Genomic DNA, 14,500 nt, shown 5'->3' on the forward strand with positions numbered 1-14,500 from the left:
TTGCATAAGGATCTCAGAGCCAGAGAGATTAGATAGAGCTGCCCGAAGAAACCACCAACGTACAAGCCTCTCGGCAGGAGGGAAACCTAGCAGCCAAAAGTTCCCGTGTTCGGCAGTAGTGGGATCGTGCCAGTGAGTGGGCGTCATGCAACAGCCTCAACAAAATAGCCAAACCTCTATCTTTTTTTTTGTCGTTAAAACTACCGAGATCAAACAAACATGCGTTCTACAATATATGGTATCATTAATCAAAGTCCCAGCAATACCCTTTTCAACTAATACCTAAAGAATACATTATATTCCATGGTCTCATCTAACTTGGGGGAGCAAAAATAAAATTACACCATGCCAACAGCATCCCGTATTCCCAAGCGGTCACCCATCCAAGTACTAACGGGACCCGACATAGCTTAACTTCCGGGAGCTGACGAGACCGGGTGAGTTCTATGTGGTATGGCCGTTGACATCAATTCAGTCGCCATTACCCGACCATATTCGCCTCTAAATCTAGTTCTAATGCTTGCTTACTTTCTGTTCGAAATACACACCAACCTTAGCCAAACAAACGAGGACATATAAGTACATTTGTCAATGGACAACCGAATATAAAAATTTGATAATATTTCCAAACGCCACTATTTTTGGCTAACTGTCATTTTTAATTTTCTCGTTCGGGGATGTCCGATCAATGAGCCAACAATCCAAGTGTCATAAGGCTAACGATTGCTTCCCTTACTTAGCTTGCGTTGCATAAGGATCTCAGAGTCAGAGAGATTAGATAGAGCTGCCCGAAGAAACCACCAAACGTACAAGCCTCTCGGCTGTGCCCGTGCGCTTCGCGCTTTACTTAGCTTGCGTTGCATAAGGATCTCAGAGCCAGAGAGATTAGATAGAGCTGCCCGAAGAAACCACCAACGTACAAGCCTCTCGGCAGGAGGGAAACCTAGCAGCCAAAAGTTCCCGTGTTCGGCAGTAGTGGGATCGTGCCAGTGAGTGGGCGTCATGCAACAGCCTCAACAAAATAGCCAAACCTCTATCTTTTTTTTTGTCGTTAAAACTACCGAGATCAAACAAACATGCGTTCTACAATATATGGTATCATTAATCAAAGTCCCAGCAATACCCTTTTCAACTAATACCTAAAGAATACATTATATTCCATGTCTCATCTAACTTGGGGAGCAAAAATAAAATTACACCATGCCAACAGCATCCCGTATTCCCAAGCGGTCACCCATCCAAGTACTAACGGGACCCGACATAGCTTAACTTCCGGGGAGCTGACGAGACCGGGTGAGTTCTATGTGGTATGGCCGTTGACATCAATTCAGTCGCCATTACCCGACCATATTCGCCTCTAAATCTAGTTCTAATGCTTGCTTACTTTCTGTTCGAAATACACACCAACCTTAGCCAAACAAACGAGGACATATAAGTACATTTGTCAATGGACAACCGAATATAAAATTTGATAATATTTCCAAAACGCCACTATTTTTGGCTAACTGTCATTTTTAATTTTCTCGTTCCGGGGATGTCCGATCAATGAGCCAACAATCCAAGTGTCATAAGGCTAACGATTGCTTCCCTTACTTAGCTTGCGTTGCATAAGGATCTCAGAGTCAGAGAGATTAGATAGAGCTGCCCCGAAGAAACCACCAACGTACAAGCCTCTCGGCTGTGCCGTGCGCTTCGCGCTTTACTTAGCTTGCGTTGCATAAGGATCTCAGAGCCAGAGAGATTAGATAGAGCTGCCCGAAGAAACCACCAACGTACAAGCCTCTCGGCTGTGCCGTGCGCTTCGCGCACGGCGTTTTCAAATATCTTTCAGCAACAAAGAGGTTGGAGGACGTCTAGTAGCCTCTCGGCTGTGCCGTGCGCTTCGCGCACGGCGTTTCAAATATCTTTCAGCAACAAAGAGGTTGGAGGACGTCTTAGTAGGCAATATCCAGTAAAAAATACGTTCCTTCCATTTTCAACTAATGCCAAAATAATACATTGTAGTCCATGTAGTATCACCCATCTTGGGAAGCACTTCAATTCAATTGGATTCACAAAAATAAAATAATTCCATGCCAACAGCATCCCGTATTCCCAAGCGGTCACCCATCCAAGTACTAACGGGACCCGACATAGCTTAACTTCCGGGAGCTGACGAGACCGGGTGAGTTCTATGTGGTATGGCCGTTGACATTAAACTAGACGCAATTACCCGACCATATTCGCCTCTTAATCTATTACTTGTGCTTGAGATTTATCTTTTTGAAATACACACTAATCTTACCAAAACCACCGAAAAACTATCAGTTTGTCATTTTACAAATGTTGTCAGTATGTAGTAGTAGAATATCTTTGTTTCCGCATACAGACGTTTTTTAATTTTTCATTTATTCAAAGTGCCCAATCAGAAGACCGGGCGTTAAAAAAATAAGTCATATAGACTCATCAATGCTCCTAACCACGGAAATCTTTAGTAAAAGGCGAAAGATTTATCCGGGTATTGATTAGAAACCAGAGTAAATAACAGTGGTATGCCTTGTATTTATATTCATTTCAAAATTTTGAAGTGCGCTTGTAAGGTTTTTTTTCGAAACATGCGTTTACATATCAAAATCCTTGTGCAATTCTTTATCAATGGGTACAGTTATTTTAAAGTAAATATCATGTATAAAGCTCGTTAAACATGTTTTTGAACGAAACAGTTGTGCGCAGTGTTATTTTTGAAAAAAATGAACGATCTTTATGGTACAAGCCAACACGTAGGTGGTGGGATCAGATGTTTACCCCGACATTCACCTACAGCGGTTAACAATTTATTGAACTTCCCCCTTTAAACATGGTGGAATCTTTTCACCTTGTCATTTGGAATCACCTTTTCAAATATTTTCCCCGTGTTCACAATGTTTCCAACTGACTGATATTAATGGCCTTCAGCGAACGAATTAATCAGCCTTGTCTGACGTGCAATACCAACTAAATGGAAACAAAAATCACTTATACGATTTCACTTTCACCGTTTAATGTTATAAACACACTATGCAACACTCCAATTTTTCTAACTGACTGTAATTTTTTTTTTCTTGTACGCTGAAATGCTCCTGATGGAGCTATCAAAAATTGCCGACGACAAAGATTATTTCACTTCATCGTGGCGGGGGTATTGGTTAAAGTTTTTCAACTAGCAATAATCACACCTCGGGGAGACCCTCATTGGTTATGATATTGCCACTGCGCAAAGCTAAATTATAATCAGAAAAGCAAGTCTACTTAAGCATTTGCTGAATTCGTTCTGCTTGGACGTGTTGGACCAACAATTTCGTTCAGAAATATTCATTTAGATTACCCTAGGCAAATTTTAATTTCATCTCCCATTGGACTAATACCAACAGGGGACAGTTCATTACATACATGAAATAATTTTTGTCTTAATATCGGGGTCAAATACTTGAAATTCTGTAAATGTGTATTTTTCTTTCCATACATTTCAACAACTTCCTGCACACACAAAAAAAGGGAGGGGAATTTCAGGTTTTCATTCCAAATTGTTTTTCACATTATGAACTATTGAAGTGAGCGAGCATTACTTTCCAACCAAACAAAATTTATAGTTAATCTGCGTGTTGACGTGAAAAATCAGTTTTCAGTGCCGTGACCAGGATTCGAACCTGGGTTACTACGGATTTATATCTAGTAGGTACCACAACGTAGGGTCCTAACCACTAGACGATCACGGCCAATCCATTGGCCATGATGATTTATATTAAAATAGCTAAACATGAATTTCATTACTTTGTTGTTTCTTCCCAGAAAGAAAATCTGATGCTTCGCGTATTACCAAGCGGTCAACCCTACCGTTTACTAACGGGACCAGATTTAGTTCAACTTCCGGCAGATGACAAGAATTTTTCTTACATTTATAGTGTGTTCAGGGAACGGCGCGAACGCAGTCCCCCACTACCAAAAATTGTACTCCCGAGTTAATCACATTTGGATTAATCGCAAGGGTCAGCCCATCCTTAGTGCAATGGAAAGGCCTCGCCCTGGAGGAACCACCTTGGTGATCATGGTTGCCTCTGAGCCCAGGTAAGTATGATTGTGGATGCTTTTTCACTTTGTTTAATACTTTGTATACAGCAGAACAATATTGGACAAAGAGTGTTCAAGTATTTGACTGACGTTTAGAGAATACCACCCACTTTCTTTCATCGACTTGAATTACGAACTCGAGCAAAATATAGTAAATAAAGCTCAGTATTTTATTTCATGGTCTTGATCTTTGCAAATACTTTTCAAGAAACAAATTGCTTGTTTTTTTTCATTTGGTCGTCCAATTGGCAAATAAGAAAATAAGAAAATCGACTTTTCATATGAAAATACACGCCATCTTCATATTTAAAAAAAAAAACATCACATCGAAAGATGAACAGTACTAATTAGTTAACACAATCAAGTACGTAATTTTTTATGCTTTTCTTGATATTACGAAAAAAATACAATTAGAAAAAATTACAATCATGTCTACATGACAGTTTTGCAATTATACATGGTCTTTTATTATACGGTGCTAAGACAATTTCTGTTTTATTCAATATGTTCTCCCTCATAGAGGGTGAGCCGATCCCGGAGGTACTGCAATACCGGGTCAACCCGTGGCGGGAGCAGTGCAAGCACTGTATTCCCACCGTATGCCAAAAATCAGTTTAATATTCTGGGGTCCATTTGAACCCGTATCAGATATTAAGCTGATAAGAACAGATACTACACTTTGATCTTAGCCAAAAGGCCGAGAAGCGATAATGTTACAAGGATTACTGCCCAAAATAACCACTGAGGTTCAACACATTTCCGGTGGTGTACGAAGAATACTCATATCACTCAAAACATTCAAGAAATGCTATAAAATATTGAGTTGTTCATTTTTCCAGACGCGACCACTTGATGCTTATAAAGTTCATTTTCATTTGTTTTATTATGCTCATACTGTATTAAGGGAGATACAATTTACGCTGAAGGCGTTGCAAATTTTACTCTCGTTATCACACTAGGTCCTTTTTTTTCAGAATATGGCTTTGCCACGCCACCTGACGACAAAAGCTCTGAACGATAATTAATCATGATTAAATAACAATAACTAAAAGAATGCAATACGATCATAAAGTCATGACACATCCTCAAATTGACCAACCTCACTTTCACAATTTATTTTGCCATACAAGCAGATGATTTAAGGACACGAATACCTGGAATTATTATTAAGATTTATCTCTTTAGATTTTCAAGAATTTAAATTTGTTTTATCATCTCAACCACTCTGAACACGCTAGTTTCCTTCCGCTATTTCACATGGATTTAACGGAAACGGTCCTCAATGACTGTGTTTGATGCTGTCGAGACAGCTACACTCACAGCCTGTTTCACGCTCAGAAACCAGCGTCTTAACTCGTCATCGTGGGTTGAAAGGAGACAAGTTTCTGGTGGGAAACAAGTCAAGATATACTACAGAAATGATCCTGTGAAGTATGATCTTAAATGCAATGCTATTTTGCAGAACTCTAAATAAGGTTTGTACGATCAATGAGCTTTGGCGTAAATTACAGTGCATAGATCGATATTTCGGAATATTAAATTGAGATTTGCAATACTTGACGCACACAGTACATACATTGTCAGGTCTTGCATTTTGTTCATTTATTGAAACACCGAGAAGCTCTTTAATAGTTATAGAACAAGTGACGAGACCAATTTTGGACACAATAAAGAATCCGCGTGCTCATCAAATCAATTTATTACAGTATGTATTATCGATTGAGAGCCCATTTATCAGCTGGGTGTTTGGCGTGCACCTATAATCCTTCTTCGGGGAGGCTTGGTAGAGTGGATGGCTTGAGTTTAGGAGCCCTGTTTCGTGATACCGCATGTTGATCAGGTGCCCGCACTAAGCTTGACATCAGCATGGATCTGCTAGAGGAATCTAGTAGGTGCAGGTTAGCTAAGGAGGAGCGTAGTGGGTCAGGAGGGAAACCTAGCAGCCAAAAGTTCCCGTGTTCGGCAGTAGTGGGATCGTGCCAGTGAGTGGGCGTCATGCAACAGCCTCAACAAAATAGCCAAACCTCTATCTTTTTTTTTGTCGTTAAAACTACCGAGATCAAACAAACATGCGTTCTACAATATATGGTATCATTAATCAAAGTCCCAGCAATACCCCTTTTCAACTAATACCTAAAGAATACATTATATTCCATGTCTCATCTAAACTTGGGGAGCAAAAAATAAAATTACACCATGCCAACAGCATTCCCGTATTCCCAAGCGGTCACCCATCCAAGTACTAACGGGACCCGACATAGCTTAACTTCCGGGAGCTGACGAGGACCGGGTGAGTTCTATGTGGTATGGCCGTTGACATCAATTCAGTCGCCATTACCCGACCATATTCGCCTCTAAATCTAGTTCTAATGCTTGCTTACTTTCTGTTCGAAATACACACCAACCTTAGCCAAACAAACGAGGACATATAAGTACATTTGTCAATGGACAACCGAATATAAAATTTGATAATATTTCCAAACGCCACTATTTTTGGCTAACTGTCATTTTTAATTTTCTCGTTCCGGGGATGTCCGATCAATGAGCCAACAATCCAAGTGTCATAAGGCTAACGATTGCTTCCCTTACTTAGCTTGCGTTGCATAAGGATCTCAGAGTCAGAGAGATTAGATAGAGCTGCCCGAAGAAACCACCAACGTACAAGCCTCTCGGCTGTGCCGTGCGCTTCGCGCTTTACTTAGCTTGCGTTGCATAAGGATCTCAGAGCCAGAGAGATTAGATAGAGCTGCCCGAAGAAACCACCAACGTACAAGCTCTCGGCTGTGCCGTGCGCTTCGCGCACGGCGTTTCAAATATCTTTCAGCAACAAAGAGGTTGGAGGACGTCTAGTAGCCTCTCGGCTGTGCCGTGCGCTTCGCGCACGGCGTTTCAAATATCTTTCAGCAACAAAGAGGTTGGAGGACGTCTAGTAGGCAATATCCAGTAAAAAATACGTTCTTCCATTTTCAACTAATGCCAAAATAATACATTGTAGTCCATGTAGTATCACCCCATCTTGGGAAGCACTTCAATTCAATTGGATTCACAAAAATAAAATTAATTCCCATGCCAACAGCATCCCGTATTCCCAAGCGGTCACCCATCCAAGTACTAACGGGGACCCGACATAGCTTAACTTCCGGGAGCTGACGAGACCGGGTGAGTTCTATGTGGTATGGCCGTTGACATTAAACTAGACGCAATTACCCGACCATATTCGCCTCTAATCTATTACTTGTGCTTGAGATTTATCTTTTTGAAATACACACTAATCTTACCAAAACCACCGAAAAACTATCAGTTTGTCATTTTACAAATGTTGTCAGTATGTAGTAGTAGAATATCTTTGTTTCCGCATACAGACGTTTTTAATTTTTCATTTATTCAAAGTGCCCAATCAGAAGACCGGGCGTTAAAAAAATAAGTCATATAGACTCATCAATGCTCCTAACCACGGAAATCTTTAGTAAAAGGCGAAAGATTTATCCGGGGTATTGATTAGAAACCAGAGTAAATAACAGTGGTATGCCTTGTATTTATATTCATTTCAAAATTTTGAAGTGCGCTTGTAAGGTTTTTTTTCGAAACATGCGTTTACATATCAAAATCCTTGTGCAATTCTTTATCAATGGGTACAGTTATTTTAAAGTAAATATCATGTATAAAGCTCGTTAACATGTTTTTGAACGAAACAGTTGTGCGCAGTGTTATTTTTGAAAAAAATGAACGATCTTTATGGTACAAGCCCAACACGTAGGTGGTGGGATCAGATGTTTACCCCGACATTCACCCTACAGCGGTTAACAATTTATTGAACTTCCCCTTTAAACATGGTGGAATCTTTTCACCTTGTCATTTGGAATCACCTTTTCAAATATTTTCCCCGTGTTCACAATGTTCCAACTGACTGATATTAATGGCCTTCAGCGAACGAATTAATCAGCCTTGTCTGACGTGCAATACCAACTAAATGGAAACAAAAATCACTTATACGATTTCACTTTCACCGTTTAATGTTATAAACACACTATGCAACACTCCAATTTTTCTAACTGACTGTAATTTTTTTTTTCTTGTACGCTGAAATGCTCCTGATGGAGGCTATCAAAAATTGCCGACGACAAAGATTATTTCACTTCATCGTGGCGGGGTATTGGTTAAAGTTTTCAACTAGCAATAATCACACCTCGGGAGACCCTCATTGGTTATGATATTGCCACTGCGCAAAGCTAAATTATAATCAGAAAAGCAAGTCTACTTAAGCATTTGCTGAATTCGTTCTGCTTGGACGTGTTGGACCAACAATTTCGTTCAGAAATATTCATTTAGATTACCCTAGGCAAATTTTAATTTCCATCTCCATTGGACTAATACCAACAGGGGACAGTTCATTACATACATGAAATAATTTTTGTCTTAATATCGGGTCAAATACTTGAAATTCTGTAAATGTGTATTTTTCTTCCATACATTTCAACAACTTCCTGCACACACAAAAAAAAGGAGGGGGAATTTCAGGTTTTCATTCCAAATTGTTTTTCACATTATGAACTATTGAAGTGAGCGAGCATTACTTTCCAACCAAACAAAATTTATAGTTAATCTGCGTGTTGACGTGAAAAATCAGTTTTCAGTGCCGTGACCAGGATTCGAACCTGGGTTACTACGGATTTATATCTAGTAGGTACCACAACGTAGGGTCCTAACCACTAGACGATCACGGCCAATCCATTGGCCATGATGATTTATATTAAAATAGCTAAACATGAATTTCATTACTTTGTTGTTTCTTCCCAGAAAGAAAATCTGATGCTTCGCGTATTACCAAGCGGTCAACCCTACCGTTTACTAACGGGACCAGATTTAGTTCAACTTCCGGCAGATGACAAGAATTTTTCTTACATTTTATAGGTGTGTTCAGGGAACGGCGCGAACGCAGTCCCCCACTACCAAAAATTGTACTCCCGAGTTAATCACATTTGGATTAATCGCAAGGGTCAGCCCATCCTTAGTGCAATGGAAAGGCCTCGCCCTGGAGGAACCACCTTGGTGATCATGGTTGCCTCTGAGCCAGGTAAGTATGATTGTGGATGCCTTTTTCACTTTGTTTAATACTTTGTATACAGCAGAACAATATTGACAAAGAGTGTTCAAGTATTTGACTGACGTTTAGAGAATACCACCCACTTTCTTTCATCGACTTGAATTACGAACTCGAGCAAAATATAGTAAATAAAGCTCAGTATTTATTTCATGGTCTTGATCTTTGCAAATACTTTTCAAGAAACAAATTGCTTGTTTTTTTTCATTTGGTCGTCCAATTGGCAAATAAGAAAATAAGAAAATCGACTTTTCATATGAAAATACACGCATCTTCATATTTAAAAAAAAAAACATCACATCGAAAGATGAACAGTACTAATTAGTTAACACAATCAAGTACGTAATTTTTTATGCTTTTCTTGATATTACGAAAAAAATACAATTAGAAAAAAATTACAATCATGTCTACATGACAGTTTTGCAATTATACATGGTCTTTTATTATACGGTGCTAAGACAATTTCTGTTTTATTCAATATGTTCTCCCTCATAGAGGGTGAGCCGATCCCGGAGGTACTGCAATACCGGGTCAACCCGTGGCGGGAGCAGTGCAAGCACTGTATTCCCACCGTATGCCAAAAATCAGTTTAATATTCTGGGGTCCATTTGAACCCGTATCAGATATTAAGCTGATAAGAACAGATACTACACTTTGATCTTAGCCAAAAGGCCGAGAAGCGATAATGTTACAAGGATTACTGCCCAAAATAACCACTGAGGTTCAACACATTTCCGGTGGTGTACGAAGAATACTCATATCACTCAAAACATTCAAGAAATGCTATAAAATATTGAGTTGTTCATTTTTCCAGACGCGACCACTTGATGCTTATAAAGTTCATTTTCATTTGTTTTATTATGCTCATACTGTATTAAGGGAGATACAATTTACGCTGAAGGCGTTGCAAATTTTACTCTCGTTATCACACTAGGTCCTTTTTTTTCAGAATATGGCTTTGCCACGCCACCTGACGACAAAAGCTCTGAACGATAATTAATCATGATTAAATAACAATAACTAAAAGAATGCAATACGATCATAAAGTCATGACACATCCTCAAATTGACCAACCTCACTTTCACAATTTATTTTTGCCATACAAGCAGATGATTTAAGGACACGAATACCTGGAATTATTATTAAGATTTATCTCTTTAGATTTTCAAGAATTTAAATTTGTTTTATCATCTCAACCACTCTGAACACGCTAGTTTCCTTCCGCTATTTCACATGGATTTAACGGAAACGGTCCCTCAATGACTGTGTTTGATGCTGTCGAGACAGCTACACTCACAGCCTGTTTCACGCTCAGAAACCAGCGTCTTAACTCGTCATCGTGGGTTGAAAGGAGACAAGTTTCTGGTGGGAAACAAGTCAAGATATACTACAGAAATGATCCTGTGAAGTATGATCTTAAATGCAATGCTATTTTGCAGAACTCTAAATAAGGTTTGTACGATCAATGAGCTTTGGCGTAAATTACAGTGCATAGATCGATATTTCGGAATATTAAATTGAGATTTGCAATACTTGACGCACACAGTACATACATTGTCAGGTCTTGCATTTTGTTCATTTATTGAAACACCGAGAAGCTCTTTAATAGTTATAGAACAAGTGACGAGACCAATTTTGGACACAATAAAGAATCCGCGGTGCTCATCAAATCAATTTATTACAGTAATGTATTATCGATTGAGAGCCCATTTATCAGCTGGGTGTTTGGCGTGCACCTATAATCCTTCTTCGGGGAGGCTTGGTAGAGTGGATGGCTTGAGTTTAGGAGCCCTGTTTCGTGATACCGCATGTTGATCAGGTGCCCGCACTAAGCTTGACATCAGCATGGATCTGCTAGAGGAATCTAGTAGGTGCAGGTTAGCTAAGGAGGAGCGTAGTGGGTCAGGAGGGAAACCTAGCAGCCAAAAGTTCCCGTGTTCGGCAGTAGTGGGATCGTGCCAGTGAGTGGGGCGTCATGCAACAGCCTCAACAAAATAGCCAAACCTCTATCTTTTTTTTTGTCGTTAAAACTACCGAGATCAAACAAACATGCGTTCTACAATATATGGTATCATTAATCAAAGTCCCAGCAATACCCTTTTCAACTATACCTAAAGAATACATTATATTCCATGTCTCATCTAACTTGGGGAGCAAAAATAAAATTACACCATGCCAACAGCATCCCGTATTCCCAAGCGGTCACCCATCCAAGTACTAACGGGACCCGACATAGCTTAACTTCCGGGAGCTGACGAGACCGGGTGAGTTCTATGTGGTATGGCCGTTGACATCAATTCAGTCGCCATTACCCGACCATATTCGCCTCTAAATCTAGTTCTAATGCTTGCTTACTTTCTGTTCGAAATACACACCAACCTTAGCCAAACAAACGAGGACATATAAGTACATTTGTCAATGGACAACCGAATATAAAATTTGATAATATTTCCAAACGCCACTATTTTTGGCTAACTGTCATTTTTAATTTTCTCGTTCCGGGGATGTCCGATCAATGAGCCAACAATCCAAGTGTCATAAGGCTAACGATTGCTTCCCTTACTTAGCTTGCGTTGCATAAGGATCTCAGAGTCAGAGAGATTAGATAGAGCTGCCCGAAGAAACCACCAACGTACAAGCCTCTCGGCTGTGCCGTGCGCTTCGCGCTTTACTTAGCTTGCGTTGCATAAGGATCTCAGAGCCAGAGAGATTAGATAGAGCTGCCCGAAGAAACCACCAACGTACAAGCCTCTCGGCTGTGCCGTGCGCTTCGCGCTTTACTTAGCTTGCGTTGCATAAGGATCTCAGAGCCAGAGAGATTAGATAGAGCTGCCCGAAGAAACCACCAACGTACAAGCCTCTCGGCAGGAGGGAAACCTAGCAGCCAAAAGTTCCCGTGTTCGGCAGTAGTGGGGATCGTGCCAGTGAGTGGGCGTCATGCAACAGCCTCAACAAAATAGCCAAACCTCTATCTTTTTTTTTGTCGTTAAAACTACCGAGATCAAACAAACATGCGTTCTACAATATATGGTATCATTAATCAAAGTCCCAGCAATACCCTTTTCAACTAATACCTAAAGAATACATTATATTCCATGTCTCATCTAACTTGGGGAGCAAAAATAAAATTACACCATGCCAACAGCATCCCGTATTCCCAAGCGGTCACCCATCCAAGTACTAACGGGACCCGACATAGCTTAACTTCCGGGAGCTGACGAGACCGGGTGAGTTCTATGTGGTATGGCCGTTGACATCAATTCAGTCGCCATTACCCGACCATATTCGCCTCTAAATCTAGTTCTAATGCTTGCTTACTTTCTGTTCGAAATACACACCAACCTTAGCCAAACAAACGAGGACATATAAGTACATTTGTCAATGGACAACCGAATATAAAATTTGATAATATTTCCAAACGCCACTATTTTTGGCTAACTGTCATTTTTAATTTTCTCGTTCCGGGGATGTCCGATCAATGAGCCAACAATCCAAGTGTCATAAGGCTAACGATTGCTTCCCTTACTTAGCTTGCGTTGCATAAGGATCTCAGAGTCAGAGAGATTAGATAGAGCTGCCGAAGAAACCACCAACGTACAAGCCTCTCGGCTGTGCCGTGCGCTTCGCGCTTTACTTAGCTTGCGTTGCATAAGGATCTCAGAGCCAGAGAGATTAGATAGAGCTGCCCGAAGAAACCACCAACGTACAAGCCTCTCGGCAGGAGGGAAACCTAGCAGCCAAAAGTTCCCGTGTTCGGCAGTAGTGGGATCGTGCCAGTGAGTGGGCGTCATGCAACAGCCTCAACAAAATAGCCAAACCTCTATCTTTTTTTTTGTCGTTAAAACTACCGAGATCAAACAAACATGCGTTCTACAATATATGGTATCATTAATCAAAGTCCCAGCAATACCCTTTTCAACTAATACCTAAAGAATACATTATATTCCATGTCTCATCTAACTTGGGGAGCAAAAATAAAATTACACCATGCCAACAGCATCCCGTATTCCCAAGCGGTCACCCATCCAAGTACTAACGGGACCCGACATAGCTTAACTTCCGGGAGCTGACGAGACCGGGTGAGTTCTATGTGGTATGGCCGTTGACATCAATTCAGTCGCCATTACCCGACCATATTCGCCTCTAAATCTAGTTCTAATGCTTGCTTACTTTCTGTTCGAAATACACACCAACCTTAGCCAAACAAACGAGGACATATAAGTACATTTGTCAATGGACAACCGAATATAAAATTTGATAATATTTCCAAACGCCACTATTTTTGGCTAACTGTCATTTTTAATTTTCTCGTTCCGGGGATGTCCGATCAATGAGCCAACAATCCAAGTGTCATAAGGCTAACGATTGCTTCCCTTACTTAGCTTGCGTTGCATAAGGATCTCAGAGTCAGAGAGATTAGATAGAGCTGCCCGAAGAAACCACCAACGTACAAGCCTCTCGGCTGTGCCGTGCGCTTCGCGCTTTACTTAGCTTGCGTTGCATAAGGATCTCAGAGCCAGAGAGATTAGATAGAGCTGCCCGAAGAAACCACCAACGTACAAGCCTCTCGGCAGGAGGGGAAACCTAGCAGCCAAAAGTTCCCGTGTTCGGCAGTAGTGGGATCGTGCCAGTGAGTGGGCGTCATGCAACAGCCTCAACAAAATAGCCAAACCTCTATCTTTTTTTTTGTCGTTAAAACTACCGAGATCAAACAAACATGCGTTCTACAATATATGGTATCATTAATCAAAGTCCCAGCCAATACCCTTTTCAACTAATACCTAAAGAATACATTATATTCCATGTCTCATCTAACTTGGGGAGCAAAAATAAAATTACACCATGCCAACAGCATCCCGTATTCCCAAGCGGTCACCCATCCAAGTACTAACGGGACCCGACATAGCTTAACTTCCGGGAGCTGACGAGACCGGGTGAGTTCTATGTGGTATGGCCGTTGACATCAATTCAGTCGCCATTACCCGACCATATTCGCCTCTAAATCTAGTTCTAATGCTTGCTTACTTTCTGTTCGAAATACACACCAACCTTAGCCAAACAAACGAGGACATATAAGTACATTTGTCAATGGACAACCGAATATAAAATTTGATAATATTTCCAAACGCCACTATTTTTGGCTAACTGTCATTTTTAATTTTCTCGTTCCGGGGATGTCCGATCAATGAGCCAACAATCCAAGTGTCATAAGGCTAACGATTGCTTCCCCTTACTTAGCTTGCGTTGCATAAGGATCTCAGAGTCAGAGAGATTAGATAGAGCTGCCCGAAGAAACCACCAACGTACAAGCCT

General features: G+C 40.6%; 18 non-coding genes and 3 pseudogenes across 18 annotated transcripts; all 21 read right to left on the bottom strand.

Moving 5' to 3' along the window:
• Nucleotides 1–346: 346 nt before the first annotated feature.
• Nucleotides 347–465, bottom strand: LOC124319666. The gene has a single exon (XR_006913365.1). It is a non-coding gene; the product is annotated as a 5S ribosomal RNA (ribosomal RNA).
• Nucleotides 466–1,201: 736 nt separating this feature from the next.
• LOC124319726 lies at nucleotides 1,202–1,321 on the bottom strand (annotated as a pseudogene).
• A 752-nt stretch (nucleotides 1,322–2,073) lies between these two features.
• On the bottom strand, nucleotides 2,074–2,192 carry LOC124319708. Its single transcript, XR_006913409.1, has one exon. It is a non-coding gene; the product is annotated as a 5S ribosomal RNA (ribosomal RNA).
• Nucleotides 2,193–2,397: 205 nt separating this feature from the next.
• LOC124319690 lies at nucleotides 2,398–2,520 on the bottom strand. The gene has a single exon (XR_006913390.1). It is a non-coding gene; the product is annotated as a U5 spliceosomal RNA (small nuclear RNA).
• Nucleotides 2,521–3,095: 575 nt separating this feature from the next.
• Nucleotides 3,096–3,240, bottom strand: LOC124319688. Its single transcript, XR_006913387.1, has one exon. It is a non-coding gene; the product is annotated as a U4 spliceosomal RNA (small nuclear RNA).
• A 404-nt stretch (nucleotides 3,241–3,644) lies between these two features.
• Nucleotides 3,645–3,734, bottom strand: Trnah-gug. The gene is given in 2 exon segments: nucleotides 3,645–3,679; nucleotides 3,698–3,734. It is a non-coding gene; the product is annotated as a tRNA-His (tRNA).
• Nucleotides 3,735–3,926: 192 nt separating this feature from the next.
• LOC124319741 lies at nucleotides 3,927–4,091 on the bottom strand. Its single transcript, XR_006913436.1, has one exon. It is a non-coding gene; the product is annotated as a U1 spliceosomal RNA (small nuclear RNA).
• A 513-nt stretch (nucleotides 4,092–4,604) lies between these two features.
• Nucleotides 4,605–4,795, bottom strand: LOC124319742. Its single transcript, XR_006913437.1, has one exon. It is a non-coding gene; the product is annotated as a U2 spliceosomal RNA (small nuclear RNA).
• A 510-nt stretch (nucleotides 4,796–5,305) lies between these two features.
• Nucleotides 5,306–5,527, bottom strand: LOC124319670. Its single transcript, XR_006913368.1, has one exon. It is a non-coding gene; the product is annotated as a small nucleolar RNA U3 (small nucleolar RNA).
• Nucleotides 5,528–6,283: 756 nt separating this feature from the next.
• Nucleotides 6,284–6,404, bottom strand: LOC124319729 (annotated as a pseudogene).
• A 749-nt stretch (nucleotides 6,405–7,153) lies between these two features.
• LOC124319725 lies at nucleotides 7,154–7,273 on the bottom strand (annotated as a pseudogene).
• Nucleotides 7,274–7,476: 203 nt separating this feature from the next.
• Nucleotides 7,477–7,600, bottom strand: LOC124319698. Its single transcript, XR_006913399.1, has one exon. It is a non-coding gene; the product is annotated as a U5 spliceosomal RNA (small nuclear RNA).
• A 574-nt stretch (nucleotides 7,601–8,174) lies between these two features.
• Nucleotides 8,175–8,317, bottom strand: LOC124319689. The gene has a single exon (XR_006913388.1). It is a non-coding gene; the product is annotated as a U4 spliceosomal RNA (small nuclear RNA).
• Nucleotides 8,318–8,720: 403 nt separating this feature from the next.
• Nucleotides 8,721–8,810, bottom strand: Trnah-gug. Its single transcript is given in 2 exon segments — nucleotides 8,721–8,755; nucleotides 8,774–8,810. It is a non-coding gene; the product is annotated as a tRNA-His (tRNA).
• Nucleotides 8,811–9,004: 194 nt separating this feature from the next.
• On the bottom strand, nucleotides 9,005–9,168 carry LOC124319733. The gene has a single exon (XR_006913428.1). It is a non-coding gene; the product is annotated as a U1 spliceosomal RNA (small nuclear RNA).
• Nucleotides 9,169–9,680: 512 nt separating this feature from the next.
• Nucleotides 9,681–9,871, bottom strand: LOC124319743. Its single transcript, XR_006913438.1, has one exon. It is a non-coding gene; the product is annotated as a U2 spliceosomal RNA (small nuclear RNA).
• A 511-nt stretch (nucleotides 9,872–10,382) lies between these two features.
• Nucleotides 10,383–10,605, bottom strand: LOC124319678. Its single transcript, XR_006913377.1, has one exon. It is a non-coding gene; the product is annotated as a small nucleolar RNA U3 (small nucleolar RNA).
• A 755-nt stretch (nucleotides 10,606–11,360) lies between these two features.
• LOC124319720 lies at nucleotides 11,361–11,479 on the bottom strand. The gene has a single exon (XR_006913421.1). It is a non-coding gene; the product is annotated as a 5S ribosomal RNA (ribosomal RNA).
• An 844-nt stretch (nucleotides 11,480–12,323) lies between these two features.
• Nucleotides 12,324–12,442, bottom strand: LOC124319732. Its single transcript, XR_006913427.1, has one exon. It is a non-coding gene; the product is annotated as a 5S ribosomal RNA (ribosomal RNA).
• A 733-nt stretch (nucleotides 12,443–13,175) lies between these two features.
• LOC124319744 lies at nucleotides 13,176–13,294 on the bottom strand. The gene has a single exon (XR_006913439.1). It is a non-coding gene; the product is annotated as a 5S ribosomal RNA (ribosomal RNA).
• Nucleotides 13,295–14,030: 736 nt separating this feature from the next.
• LOC124319673 lies at nucleotides 14,031–14,149 on the bottom strand. Its single transcript, XR_006913371.1, has one exon. It is a non-coding gene; the product is annotated as a 5S ribosomal RNA (ribosomal RNA).
• Between the last annotated feature and the right edge of the window lie 351 nt (nucleotides 14,150–14,500).

The sequence above is a fragment of the Daphnia pulicaria genome, unplaced genomic scaffold (assembly GCF_021234035.1).
Source record: "Daphnia pulicaria isolate SC F1-1A unplaced genomic scaffold, SC_F0-13Bv2 h1tg000190l, whole genome shotgun sequence".
Taxonomy (NCBI): domain Eukaryota; kingdom Metazoa; phylum Arthropoda; class Branchiopoda; order Diplostraca; family Daphniidae; genus Daphnia; species Daphnia pulicaria.